This window comes from Mus caroli, chromosome 6 (genome assembly GCF_900094665.2).
Source record: "Mus caroli chromosome 6, CAROLI_EIJ_v1.1, whole genome shotgun sequence".
Lineage (NCBI taxonomy): Eukaryota > Metazoa > Chordata > Mammalia > Rodentia > Muridae > Mus > Mus caroli.
The window spans coordinates 117,839,866-117,840,772 of record NC_034575.1 but is presented as its reverse complement, the minus strand read 5'-3'; positions in this window follow the sequence as shown (position 1 = coordinate 117,840,772).

The following is a 907-nucleotide window of genomic DNA, read 5'->3' as shown; positions in this document are numbered from 1 at the left end:
AACAAAGTAAATAAACATCGCCCTCTTCTCTCCAATCTTGTCATCTCAGGGCCNGGGACATGGCTCAGTAGGTAAGAGCACCGGCTGTACAGCATGAATGTGGATTGCCAACATCCACAGAGAAAAGCAAGGCACTCACCTACATCCACAGCATGGAGGAGAAAGGAGACAGAGGATGGCTGGGACTGTTCATGTTCATGCCCCATGTTCACTGACAGACCCTGTCTCAAGGGAATAAGCCTGAGTGTGGCAGAGCACGGCATCCCAAATCTTCCTTTGGCCTCTGTGCTCTCATACACAAGCACATACACACACACACACACACACACACACACACACACGTAACGGGCCCCCCGGACCATAGCACAACTGACTCCATGATGGAAGCACCATTCAGGCCATGGAACCCAGCAGACGGGCAGCACCGCCTGCCAAAATAAGAACAAAGACTGAATCCTTCCAAGTCCATAGTTCTGGGAAAGTCTCTAGATNTACTAACCTTGCTTTTTGGCTCCTGTAGTTCCATTTCTGGCTAGCTGTTCGTGGTAACTGTAGTATGTCAACCCAGAATGTGGTTTTATCTGAACACCCAGTGTAGTTGCCAGCTGGCTAATAAAAGACTTTCTGTTGGCTTAAACCCATATCTTAAGTGAGTAGTCTTCTCCGATGATGCTCCCAACAACACATAGAGGCATACATCACATGTCAAAAAGAATATTATTTTAGTCAAAGTTTTTTTTTTTTAAAGGGCTGGAAAGATAGCTCAGCAGTTAAGAGTGCCCACTGCTTTTACAGAACCTGAGATTACCCATGTCAGGGAAGTCACAAGAACCTGCAACTCCAACTCCAAGAGACCTGAAGCTTTCTTCTGATCGACCTGCATATACACACACACACACACACACAC